The sequence below is a fragment of the Bos grunniens genome, chromosome 6, assembly GCF_055505025.1.
Source record: "Bos grunniens cultivar Pamir isolate PY7600 chromosome 6, Bosgru_T2T1.0, whole genome shotgun sequence".
NCBI lineage: Eukaryota > Metazoa > Chordata > Mammalia > Artiodactyla > Bovidae > Bos > Bos grunniens.
Genome location: NC_141170.1, coordinates 21,473,094 through 21,485,674, shown reverse-complemented (window position 1 = coordinate 21,485,674; position 12,581 = coordinate 21,473,094). Strand labels below are relative to the sequence as shown.

The 12,581-nt window shown below is 45.4% G+C and overlaps 1 long non-coding RNA gene and 1 other non-coding gene across 2 annotated transcripts in view; one reads left to right on the top strand and one right to left on the bottom strand.

The window, feature by feature from the left end:
- Window positions 1–8,442, bottom strand: part of LOC147370390 (uncharacterized) — a 32,131-nt gene extending 23,689 nt beyond the window's left edge. Inside the window, exons 1-2 of the long non-coding RNA XR_015165251.1 lie at window positions 8,098–8,442; window positions 1,814–1,894 (exon numbers count right to left, since the gene is read on the bottom strand). This is a non-coding gene — a long non-coding RNA (uncharacterized LOC147370390). The remainder of the gene's footprint in view (window positions 1–1,813; window positions 1,895–8,097) is intronic.
- Window positions 2,074–2,208, top strand: LOC147370391 (small nucleolar RNA SNORA70). Its single transcript, XR_015166298.1, has one exon. It is a non-coding gene; the product is annotated as a small nucleolar RNA SNORA70 (small nucleolar RNA).
- Window positions 8,443–12,581: the final 4,139 nt, after the last annotated feature.

Below are 12,581 nucleotides of genomic sequence, written 5' to 3'. Positions count from 1 at the left end.
TCCAATTTCATTTCTTTTTATGGTTGAGCAATATTCCATTCTATATGTGCACTACATCTTGGGAAGCTGCTGTATAACACAAGCAACTCAGCTCGGTGCTCTGTGATGACCTAGAGGGGTGGGATGGGGTCAGGGAGTTGGAGGGAGGTCCAAGAGGGAGGGGCTATATGTATACTTATTCAGTTCAGTTCAGTTCAGTCCCTCAGTCGTGTCTAACTCTTTGCGACCCCATGGAGTGCCACATGCCAGGCCTCCCTGTCCATCACCAACTCCCAGAGTTTACCCAAACTCATGTCCATTGAATTGGTGATGCCATCCAACCATCTCATCCTCTGTCGTCCCCTTCTCCTCCTGACTTCAATCTTTCCCAGGATCAGGATCTTTTCCAATGAGTCAGTTCTTCGCATCAGGTGGCCAAAGTATTTGAGTTTCAGCTTCAACATCAGTCCTTCCAATGAATATTCAGGACTGATCTCCTTTAGGATGGACTGGCTTGATCTCCTTGTAGTCCAAGGGACTCTCAAGAGTCTTCTCCAACACCACAGTTCAAAAGCATCAATTCTTCAGTGCTCAGCTTTCTTTATGGTCCAACTCTCACATCCATACATGACTACTGGAAAAGCCATAGCTTTGACTACATAGACCTTAGTCTGCAAAGTAATGTCTCTGCTTTTTAATATGCTGTCTAGGTTGGTCATAGCTTTTCTTCTTAGAAGCAAGCGCCTTTTAATTTCATGGCCACAGTCACGATCTGCAGTGATTTTGGAGCCCCCCCAAAAAAAGTCTGTCACTGTTTCCATTATTTCCCCATCTATTTGCCATCAAGTGATGGGAATGGATGCTATGATCTTAATTTTTTGAACGTTGAGTTTTAAGCCAGCTTTTTCACTCTTCTCTTTCACTTTTGTCAAGAGACTCTTCACTTCCTCTTCAATTTCTTCTGTAAGGGTGGTGTCATCTGCATATCTGAGGTTATTGATGTATCTCTATAGCTGATTCACTTTGCTATACAGCAGAAACTAACACAACATTGTAAAGCAATTATACTCCAATAAACTTTTTTTAATCAAATAGAAAAAGATATTTACTCAGATCCATATCTCTAGTCACCTCTGGCCAACTATTCCACTCTCGTCATTGTGATAACATGTTATAACCACTATACCACACTCCGTGATGTTCCTCTCTATTTTCCTGAGTTCCTGTGATACCCTCAGGCGGGTGACAGAATTAGCTACATTTGCTACACAGGTGAAAGGGGGCACATTGCCACTGCCATGTAATGCCTGACTTCCAACAGCATTTCATCATTAAGAAAACTAAAAACGGTGGACTTGCCCCCAGAAAGGAGGAAGGGATTCTCTTCTGCACATCTGCCTCCTCTCAGCTCTCAGGTCTGCTTTAGTCAATATTTACCTGTCAGCCCAAAACCTGTTGATGTGGATCTCAGAGGAATTGAGTCAATCTGTTTTTCACCTACCTTGTTGGACCCTTTGTTAGCGATAGCTTTTGTGAGCTGAATGTTTTGAAGTGACAGACACAGTAGAAACTCTTTATGCCACAGACAAAGGGACTGAATTCACACTTCACTCAGGAGCTTAAAAATTGTGATCCATGGGACCCACATCACTTGTAGTTGCTCCTGATACCAGAAACAGGAGACCTACAGGGTACTGAACCCATAAAATCAATAGCTGTTATGAGAAGAGCCTTCTGTGCTTGACAACAAATTGTACTTAAACACATTTAGGCAACCATAAATACTATGTAACCAAACAATGTTATTGATTTGGCTTGTGGGATTTATACCCACCTCTTCCTCCTCTTCGTCTTCTTCTTTTAGAGATGCCACTGCAGCTGGGCTTCCCAGGTGGCACAGTGTTAAAGAATCCACCTGTCAACGCAGGAGACGCAAGAGACATGGGTCAGGAAGATGCCCAGGGGGAGGAAATGGCTACCCACTCCAGTATTCTTGCCTGGAGAATCCCATGGACAGAGGAGTCTGGTGGGCTACTGTCCATGGGATCACAAAGAGTCAGACATGCCTGAGCAACTACGCATGCACGCACACCATTGCAGCCAGTTAGGCCGACTGTGCTCTTTTCCCCGTGGGGGCCCAGTGTGCAGTGGCTGCAAACAGCAGCCTCCTCGGTAGTGTATGCAGCCTGTTGCCTGTACAGGTTGCCCTAAGGGACCTGGGATACAGCTCTTTCCAGTGGACTTTCATGACTGGCATGCTGTCCCCAGTCTAGGCTCCAGACAGGTATGCGTGGTGCCTCTGGAAAGCCCTGGGGCACACTGGCCAGGGTCCACATTGGCCAAGTCATAATGTCCATCCCCACTGAGATGCAGAACAAGGAGCCTGTGACTGAGACTCTCCTTGGGGCCAAGTTCAAGTTCCCTGGCCACCACATATTGGATCTACATCTCCAAGAAGCGGGCATTTACTAAGTTTAGTGCAGATGAACTTGAAAACGTGAGAGAAAAGCGGCACATTCAGGATGGCTGGGGGCCACATGTTATATACACAACCCTAATGGCGGCCCTCTGGACAAAAGGCAGGCCCTGCACTCTTGAGAGTCTTGGAGCTGTCCCCTCCTTACTCATGCCCACCAATAAATCCTACTTTCTTATAAAATATATATATATTGAGATGCCACACTATAGTACATTCCGTTGTTGTTGTTCAGTCAATAAGTCATGTCTGACTTTTTGCAAACCCATGGACTGAAGTATGCCAGGCTTCCCTGTCCTTCACTATCTCCCAGGGTTTGCTTAAACTCATGTCCATTGAATCAGTGATGCCATGCAGCCATCTCATCCTCTGTCATCCCCTTCTCCTCCTGCCCTCAACCTTTCCCAGCATCAGTCTTTTCCAATGAGTCGGCTCTTTGCATCAGCTGGCCAAAGTATTGGAGTTCCAGCTACTTTCCCTAGTAGTACTTTGTATACTTTAGGCATACATATGACAATTTTTCAAATGTATATGATGACTTCAGTTGTCCTGAGGCTTTATCTTTATTTGGCCCCTCTTCCTTGGAGGATGATTTGTTTTTCCAACTGTGGCAAATAGATGGGAAACAATGGAAACAGTGACAGACTTTATTTTTTTGGCTCCAAAATCACTGCAGATGGTGACTGAAGACATGAAGTTAAAAGATGCTCGCTCCTTGGAAGAAAAGCTATGACCAACCTAGACAGCATATTAAAAAGCAGAGACATTACTTTGTCAACAAAGGTCCATCTGGTCAAAGCTATGGTTTTTCCAGAAGTCACGTATGGATGTGAGAGTTGGACTACAAAGCTGAGCACCGAAGAACTGATACTTTTGAACTGTGGTGTTAGAGAAGACTTGAGAGTCCGTTGGACTGCACAGAGATCAAACCAGTCAATCCTAAAGGAAATCAGACCTTAATATTCATGGGAAGGACTGATGCTGAAGCTGAAACTCCAATACTTTGGCCACCTGATGGGAAGAACTGACTCATCTGAAAAGATCCTGATCCTGGGAAAGATTGAAGGCAGGAACAGAAGAGAATGACAGAGGATGAGATGGTTGGATGGCATCACCGACTCGATGGACAAGAGTTTGAGTAAACTCCGGAGGTTGGTGATGGACAGGGAGGCCTGGCATGCTGCAGTCCATGGCGTTGCAAAGAGTCAGACAGGACTGAGTGCCTGAATGAACTGAACTGAACTGAGTTGTTTTCCACCCACTTGTCCTTGCCTCTCACTACACTCTTATAGGAGCTATTTGGGAACAGAATAAACCAAAACTCACAGTCTTTCTAGAACCTTCCCCCTCAATGTTCTGGAGGGTCTCAAAGGGGAGTCCTTCCCACTAGTGAATAAAAGTTGTATGCATGCAGAACAGATTTCCTATAAGACCTTAGCAGGAATATTCAGTGAAATTAATATGGTGAGATACAATGGCTCTAGTGGTAAGGAAGCCACCTGTCAATGCTCACTGGCTTTGCATTGCGGATCGAATCACAGTGGATTTGACTCCTGTGTCAGGAAGATCTCCCAGAGAGGAGCATGGAAACCCACTCCAGTATCCTTGCCTGGAGAATCCCATGGACAGAGGAGCCTAGCGGATTACAGTCCATAGGGTCGCAAAGAGTCAGACACTTGTGAAGCGACTTAATAGGCACACATGCACATAATCATGTAATGTGCATGATTATGCACATTAATCATGTACTGTAATCAACAATACATATGTAAGAAACAAAATCAACACAGACTGTTTAGGAGTAAGAGACTCTTAATTCTATCAGTGGTAGCAATCCTCACTGATTGTAAAAATGGTCTGCTTTAAAAACAAAAGCTAACAGACTGCGTATTACACCTTCATCATTCTGAGATAATCACTACTGAAATGTCACAGTGAGATCCTCTAATTGTTTTTTTCCTGGTGCATTTTAACTGATTATTTTGTAAGAATTCAAGTTATTACAGAACTTCAGAAATACATAGCATTTGCTCAAAGTAAGACCCACCTTCTTTCAGTCCAAGACGAGAAACCCACCAATCTAGAAAAAAGGAAACCCTGCAAGTTCTAAAGTCATAGCCAGTTAAGCCATCGGTCAGCACATATATATTAAGTGCCCGCTGGGCACCAGATGCTCTCCCTTCAAAGCATACTCAACACAGAGAGAAATAAGAGATGCAGTGTTAGTATAGTAACCTTCACTGAACTGCATTACCAACAGAACATTTCATTTCTCACTTTAGAGTTGCTTCACTGCGTTTAGCTTTTCTTCAAAAAACAATGATGGCTACTTTTCAAAATGAAACCGCACTACCAATTAAGTATTACTGTTGGGTTTTAGTTTTGCCCAGGACAAAAGGATAGTATGCCCCAAAGGTAAATCCAACTCCCCATTTCTAATAAATAACTGAAATAATTTTAAATGACATTTTTCTTGCTTACTCCTCAATCAGAGTTTCTGGGAGAGAACAGCCAGGACCAAGTCTCTTCTTGTATACTCTATCATCTTACCTCCAAAGGAAGAAGAGACAGGATAAAGGAAATGAGAATGAGACAAGTGAGACAGCCAACGGGCTCTTGTTAGAAATAGTTATGGAAATGATGAATTTAGCATGAAAAAACTATTGAACACTAGATCAGAGGTCTATTACCTTTTCGAACACCAGGAACCAGATCATGGAAGACAGTATTTCCACAGAGTGGGATGGATGGCTCCACAGGGTGGATGGTTTCTGGATAATTCTTACGAGGGGCATGCACCCTAGATCCTTTGGATGCCCATTTCACAGTAGGGTTCGGGCTTCTACGAGAATCTAATGCTGCTGCTGATCTGACAGGAGGCAGAGCTCAGGCGGTAATGTGAGTGATGCAGAGTGGCTGTAAATACAGCGGAAGCTTCACTGGCTCACTGCCTGCCGCCCAGTTCCTAACAGGTCACGGATCCCTGTTCTAGATGACACTTGCCACTTGTCTTTGAAAAGTCCTCCTCCAGGGGCCTGGCTGATGGAGGCAAGAAAGCCTGAAGCACAGGCTGGCCTCCACCTTTTCTGGAACCAATTCGGAACACTCACCCAGCCACGCTTTGTGAAGTCAGCCCCAAGCTGCCTTCCCCCACTTTCTGCTCCCAGGAATAAAGTCACAGAGAGATGCACTGAAGATGCTATGTGGCCACCCCTCTGGCTGGCCCCCTCTGGAAGGGACAGGATCATAGCTGTAACAGAAGTTCCAGGACCACCTGTGTTGTATTATGGTACCACATCCGTAATGTCCTACCGGTTCTGCTGAATCGAAGAAGCAACTGAAAGATAAACATGAACTAAACTGTCAGTGTTGCTCAAAGCTTCTCCTTTTTCCCTGGTGCAGATTATTCTCCTTTTGGGGAAAGAACAGTTGTCCCCCCAAATCATGCCCTCAGTAAAATTCTGGAAAGTTCTCTGGAGGAACATGGGGCAGAGTTAGTCACCCCTGAAGCCTGCTCTATGGCAACAGTAGATTCTATCGTACACTCGGTTGGCCATGATGGGCGTGAGTTGGGGGATGGGGGAAGCTGTTTCCACTTTGGTTGTTGAGTAGATTAAGCCTGGAAGAATGTGATGCAAGCTGGGAGCCCCCTGCCCTCTTCAAAGGCCAGATTTCATGCCATTTCTGCGGTGTAAAGACATTTGGCAAGGCTTAGGCTGGAACAAGTGCTTCTGAATCCCCGTGCGCTGGCTACAGGTGTTCCAGCCGGAGCAGCCTTCCGGAGCTGTGGAAGCTGGTGGGCCCAATCCCAAGAAGGCAGCATCTAAAAATCACATGACTTTGCTTTTGGTCTGGCGGGAACACCCATCACTGGGCTGCAGGTCCAGCATGTAAAGCCCCTTAGTTGAGCTTTATAAGCGAAATATGTTGGTCACACAGTTGTAACTTGGTTTGTTTATATGGGGCCAGATCCCTCATCTCTGGATGAAGTAAGCACTCTCTCCTAGAGCTTCAGAGAATAAGTATCGGGGATTTGAGGGTTAACCTCTGCGAGCAGGAGTGTTTGGTTCCTTACAGAATGTTGCCATGGGACTTTGGAAATCTTTCATTTCCACATTTGGGGAATGGTGTTCGCTTAACCTTCAGTACAGGCAGGACGAGCTCTGAGCCGCCCTGGTTCCTGTAGGAGCTCATTGAGCCACAAAGAGGGTAAATCGTGGACCTGGGGTGGAAGGGGCAGGGTAGAGCCAGGGAGAAAGCACTGTGGCTGCTGGAACCCCTGCCACTCCCTGAATATCTCTGACGCCAGCACTCCAGTACTCTTGCCTGGAAAATCCCATGGACGGAGGAGCCTGGTGGGCTGCAGTCCATGGGGTCACAAAGAGTCGGACACGACTGAGCGACTTCACTTTCACTTTTCACTTTCATGCATTGGATAAGGAAATGGCAACCCACTCCAGCGTTCTTGCCTGGAGAATCCCAGGGACGGGGGAGCCGGTGGAGTGCCGTCTATGGGGTTGCACAGAACTGGACACGACTGAAGTGACTTAGCAGCAGCAACAGTGGCATGGATTTACCAGTTAGGGTCAGGGTATCCTCATAGACATCTGTGTGGCTTTTAATTCACAATTATGAGAGGGTTAAGCTGTAACTATGGTAACAACGCTATGAATAACACAGACCCAAACATAACCCTAAGTAACAGTTGCTTTCATAGTTCTCCCACAGCCCTGTGCTTTTTTCCTGTTATGCAGAATTTAAGACTCCTCCGTGGATTGTAGCTGTTGCATGTGTACTAACACCCATTCTTTGCTGAAAGCCCCTTGGGGACAGAAATCATATTTCAATCATTTTTGCAGCAAATATGGGACGAAGGATATAGCCTTTGATATCAAATCGGCTTGTGTTTCAAGCTTGGTGGCCCTTGTATGATTTGATTAACTTCTCCAAGCCTCAGTTTACTTATGTGTAAAATGGGAATAACACCCTCATCATCAAATTATTGGTTTTGGTTATTGGTTTAGCATCTCCCAGTGCTAAACCGCACCCCAGCGGTCCACTACAGTGTTTTCAGGCAAGTGATAGACACTTGAAATATCCGAACTGCATTTCTTAAAAGAAGCAGCTAATATTTTCCAAAAAAAGAAGGATAGATAGGCTCTGTTTAACAATTCTACATATGAAGGGGTGAAAGAGAGAACTCAGAAACCCAGTGAATTCCTGAAGCCATAGAACACATTGGCAGCAGGTCTCGGGTTAAAATCAAGACTCTTGAACCTTAGTAAGCTCTTCATGGTCATCTAAAGTGTTCCCTGAATGTACGATTTCAAAGTAAGCAATTATTTACTTCCTCCTGGTTCATCCGGAGACAGAAGAGAGCAAACAGAGGGCAGAGCTTCTGGAAATCTTATCAGAGCTCGGGCAATTCCCGAACACGCCACACACCAGCATCAGGGACTCAAAGGCATTAGGAGAAAACAGAGACAAGTTCTACAGTGCCTGGAAGGTCCAGACTCACTTAAAGTAATTCTATCCCAAAGCAGTCTCCCTCTTTGTGGGCTTCCCAGGTGGCGCAGTGGTGTGGAAAAAACAAAAAAACAACTCACCTTCCAAAAAACAACAACAACAACAACAAAACTCACCTTCCAAAGCAGGAGACGCAGGAGACCCAGGTTTGATCCCTGGGTTGGGAAGATTCCCTGGATAAGGAATGGCAACCCACTCCAGTATTCTTGTCTGGAGAAATCCGTGGACAGAGAAGCCTGGTGGGCTATACAGTTCATGGGGTTGCAAAGAGTCAGACACGTCGGAGCGACTGAGCACGTCCCAAAACACTGGAAAAGAGGAAATGCCTTGGTCACTGGTCCCTGGTGTTGGTGAGCACGTGGGGGGTGTGCAGACGTTTTCCATGCCTGCTCCCGTCAGTGGACCTTTCCCCCGCCTCTGGCATCATGGAAAAGGAACTGTCCATACCGCCTGCCGGAAGACCCGCCTCTGACCGAAATGTTTCCAAGGAGCCGGAAGTGCTGCGGAGAGAGGGAATTGAGTGAGAGGCAAACTACATTTGTAATTAATTGGAAGGAGCTATCTGAGGCAGGCTCCCCTGCGGGACTCCTGAGTGACGGGCTGATGGGAAGCTGCCCCTGTGGGCATCTCGAGATATTCCGAATATCTTTCGGAAACAAAGTAGGAACCCAAGGTGATGACGGAGATCAGGTCTCCACTCCCGGAAGGTATTGCCCTCCATGTGTCACAACATAACACAACAACCAGGAAGCAGGTAGCAGCACTGCCACGCTATCCACCCACCTCACCTATGACTCTGAACTTTCCAAAGTACTCTTCAGAGACGTTTTGGAAATCCCATCTAAAAATACTCCTCACGTCTCATCAATGACAGCTGACACAGAAATGGCCTCGTTCTCTAAGTGCTCTTTCTTCTGCATTTACTAAAACTCAAGAAAGCCTTCTAAGTGTTTTCTGAGAGATACATTTGTAAATAGGGCTGGTCCCTCTCAGGCTGAAGCATCTATGATTCCATTGTTCTTAAGATTGTAAACTGAAGCAAGGCAAAGCTAAGACTTACAGGGAGGAGGATTTGTAGACTGGGATGGGGCCAAGGACCTGCCAGGCTGGAGCCCAGCTTCCTTCCCAGAGAAAGCGGCAGCCTCCCCCTGCTGGCTGCTGGGAGGGCAGAATGTTTCCCAGAAAATCCAGAGCAAGGGCTTCCCCCTTGGCTCAGTAGTAAAGAATCCATCTGCCAACCAGGAGACTTGAGATAAATCCCTGGGTCGGGAAGATCCCCTGGAGGAGGAAATGACAACCTGCTCCAGTATTCTTGCCTGGAAAATTCCAAGGACGTAGGAGCCTGGGGTCCATGGAGTCACAAAGAGTTGGACACAACGCAGTCGCTAAATAGCAGCAGTATAATTATAAAACAGCACAGCAGTTACACATTAGTGTGAATTAATGTAAACAGGGCACTTTTTTTTTTTCTGTTTTGGAGATGAAAAAGACAAGAAGCTCTTGTAAGAAAGAAGGCAAAAAATAGAGAAAATAATAATTGTGTTCTATAAATGTCATTATGGCTACAGATAAGGAAAGTGAAGCTAACACATTCATGAGAGTTGGACCATAAAGAAGGCTGAGTGCTGAAGAGTTGGTGCTTTCAAACTGTGGTGTTGGAGAAGACTCTTGAGAGTCCCTTGGACAGCAAGGACATCAAACCAGTCCATCCTAAAGGAAATAATCCTGAATATTCATTGGAAGGACTGATGCTGAAGCTGAAGCTCCAATACTTGGGCCACGTGATGCAAACAACTGACTCATTGGAAAAGACCCTGATGCTGGGAAAGATTGAGGGCAGGAGGAGAAGGGGACGACAGAGGATGAGAGGGTTGGATGGCATCACTGAATCTATGGACTGAGTTTGAGCAAACTGCGGGAGTTGGTGAAGGACGGGAAGCCTGGTGTGCGGCAGTCCGTGGGGTTGCAGAGTTGGACACGACTGAGCAACTGAACAACAACAACACAGAACTAATCAAACTACAGTTACAAAATAGTGTATGCCATTTTCCTGCAAAAAGGAAGACAGAAATGTCAAAGGTTAGTTCTGCCAGCTTCACAATTTTCCTCCTGGCAAAGCTTAACTGTGTGTTGCTTGCCCTCAGAGCATCTTTCCACTTCGCCCACAAGGTGGCAGCATTTCTCCAGCGATACAGTCGTCGGCAATGAACGCTGAAGGAATTGGCAGATCTAACTAGAAGTAGAAATCAGGGGATAACTAATATGAAATATATAAAAACAAAAAAAGCTCCAAATTTGTGATTGTGCGCTATTGAAATAAAGGCTTTCAAACCGTAGATTCAAATGTAATAGCTTCCAGCCTTTCTGCAGCTTAGAAAATTTTAATTCATAGCCGACTTTTTTAGCATTGCCTTCTTCCACCACTTGATGGGGATAAAGACCCCTTCAACATCTAATTCTCATTTTCTTCTTTGATAGTTGGTAATTCTGCACACTACTAGGTATAAAATAGATTAAAAAAGACCTACCATATAGCACAAGGAACTATATTCATTTTTGGGGCCATGCCATGTGGCATGTGGTATCTTAGTTCCCTGATCAGGGATGGAATCTGGTCCCTGCGTTGGGAGCTCAAAGTCTTAACCACTAGACCGCCAGGGAAGTCCCTATATTCAGTATCTTGTAATAACCTTTAATGGAAAAGAATCTGAAAAAGAATACATATGGGGACTTCCATATATATTGAATTGACTGGTGGTCCAGTGGATAAGACTTATCCACTGGTGATAAGACTTACCCACTGGTAGTCCAGTGGATAAAACTCAGCGCTCCCAATGCAGGGGATGCAAGTTCAATCTCTGGTCAGGGAACTAGATCCCACATGCTGCAACTAGAGATCCCCATGCCACAACAAAGACTGAGATAGCCAAATAAATAATTTGTTTTTATAAGAAGGCGTATGTATTCCTGAATCACTTTGTGAGACACTTGAAACTAACACAACATGGTAAATGAACTATAAATTCAATTAAATTTTTTAAACAAAGAACTCCAAAAGTTCATCAATCCATGCTTTATCCATGGTTCCCAGTCCCATTCCATTCAAGATGCTGGGAGCAGGTTGCCCCGTCTTTCAGGAGGCCCTCCACCTCTCTGGAAGCTGTCCCCGGGAGCTAGCACAGGGTTCTCAGGCACACTTTCCCTGTACTTGGCCTAATACAGTTAGTGATTTTCCACCTTTAATCCGCATCCCTCCAGAATTAACGGGCTTCCCAGGTGGCTCAGTAGTAAAGAATCTGCCTGCCAAGATAGGAGATGCAGGAGACTCGAGTTCGATTCCTGGGTCAGGAAAATTCCCTGGAAAAGGAAATGGCAACCCACTCCAGTATTCTTACCTGGGACATCCCATGGACAGAGGAGTCCATGGGGTCAAAAAGAGCTGGGCATGACTGAGTGACTAAACAATTCCAACCAGAATTAACTAAGCTTTCTTGGGTTCCTCCTTCAAATAGTTTCTGAACGTCCAACTCTTTCCTGACTCCAATGACCCTGCATTACCATCATTCCTCACAGGTTTTTAGGCACCAAAACTGTGCAACGCAATTCGTATCCCACTGTATCTGGTGGTGCAAGAAGCCCTCAGACACCTCCTTGAAACTGAGTCCATATCTTGGGCATTCTTTGTGAGACCAGCTTTAAGCTTTCTGACTTCATGAAGTCTGACACCATGTCTGACTTCATGTGGGTTAATTGAATGAATGGGTCATTGTGAAAAGGCCATTTCCTTTGCTTCAGTGATGCTGCTGATGAATTTCCCCAGAAGAGGCATACTGTCAGTACGTCTGCTTTGACACGGGCCTTGCACTGGCCCTGGTAACCCATGAAGATGGAGGCTGTAGGGGTAGGTCAGTGTCACGTGGAAGAAGGGGAGAATTTGTTTCAGGGAGAACTGTGAGCAGTGTGCTGATTGGGACACAACCCTTGGTGAGCTTTTACAGTGGTGGTGACCTCCCTCCCACTGAACCTTCATCCCTCTAAGCTGGCATGCTTCTAGGACCAACAGTCAACCGGAATGCAATGCCGATCCTGCCGTGGATATTTTTCCCTGAGATGAGTTAAATTATACATTGAGATGCTACTGGTGCGGGGCTTTTTAGCAATAATTTCTTGGCTGAACGTTGAATGGAGAGGACTCAGGAAGACCCCTCAGGAAATGAAGGAAAAGTTCGAGGCTGGGACCTGCTGAGCCAGGAAACCTGAAGAGGTGGCTTCTTTATAGATCTTTAAGTATTTCAAGTTTTTTGGTGAATGAATGAATGAGTGAATGAATGTGAGTTGTCCTCAAAGAAAGGAAGCAGCCTTCTTGATATCATGTCAATCTCTACTCTTTTTTTCCTCCTGTGACTGTAATTAAGAATGCTCTGTTTTTCTTTTTTTGTCCACCGTGTTACTGATCAGATCGTATCTTTGTACTGAACGAAGCGATGACTTGTTGGCATTCACTTCACACACAGGGGTGTCTGTAGACAGTTATCATCTCATTAGTCACTACCTAGTTAGTTCTGCTTTCATGTTTCCACATAAATGAATCCCTCCCACT